This window comes from Diaphorina citri, unplaced genomic scaffold (genome assembly GCF_000475195.1).
Source record: "Diaphorina citri unplaced genomic scaffold, Diaci psyllid genome assembly version 1.1 scaffold2509, whole genome shotgun sequence".
NCBI lineage: Eukaryota > Metazoa > Arthropoda > Insecta > Hemiptera > Psyllidae > Diaphorina > Diaphorina citri.
In genome coordinates this window covers 7,589-8,330 of record NW_007379930.1, presented here as the reverse complement: position 1 = coordinate 8,330, position 742 = coordinate 7,589, and positions in this window count along the sequence as shown.

Here is a 742-nt window from a genome sequence, read left to right as displayed (position 1 = left end):
GGACGTCCCGTTATTTTGGGGCACGTTTTCAAAATGTCCGTACGGGACATCGCAGTGTCCGTACGGACACGCGGTGTACCATCTCCTCCGGTAATTAATCTCCTCCCCAAGTTTCACGCAATGCTCTCTCTGGTAATTAATCTTTACCAATGTAACAAATTAAGAATTTCGTACGCAACGCCGGATTCAACCCATGTCTCTCCTGATTGGAAGTCAAATGCCTTACCTTAAACCAACCATTCCACCACAGAGTTATAAATATACCTACACTATTTAAACCCCCTACACACACAATTTTACCCAATATCTCAATGGTGAAAAAGGTTAAAAAAAGCTGCTTTGTCCCGTATTTTCATCCAAAATCCCGTTTTTTTTTTTGACGTTTTAGGTCGCTTGTCCCGTTTTGGGCTGAAAATGATCTGGCAACCCTAGTGTGGTGGGTGGTATGTGATGGGTTGGTGTGTGTGATGGGTGTGTGTGTGTTGTGGGTGTGGGTGGGTGGGTGGTGGGTGGTGTGTGTGATGGGATGGGTGTGGTATGTGTGCGTGTATGTGGTGGGTGTGTTGTGTGTGTGTGTGGTGGGATTTGTGTGATGGGTGTGGTGGGATTTGTGTGATGGGTGTGGTGTGTGGTGGTGGGTGTGTGATGGGATGTGGTTTGACTGGTTTGTGTGTGGGGGTGTGTTTGTGTGTGTGTGTGGTGGTCCCGTACAAAGGACGGGTCAACCACTAGTAGGTAAATA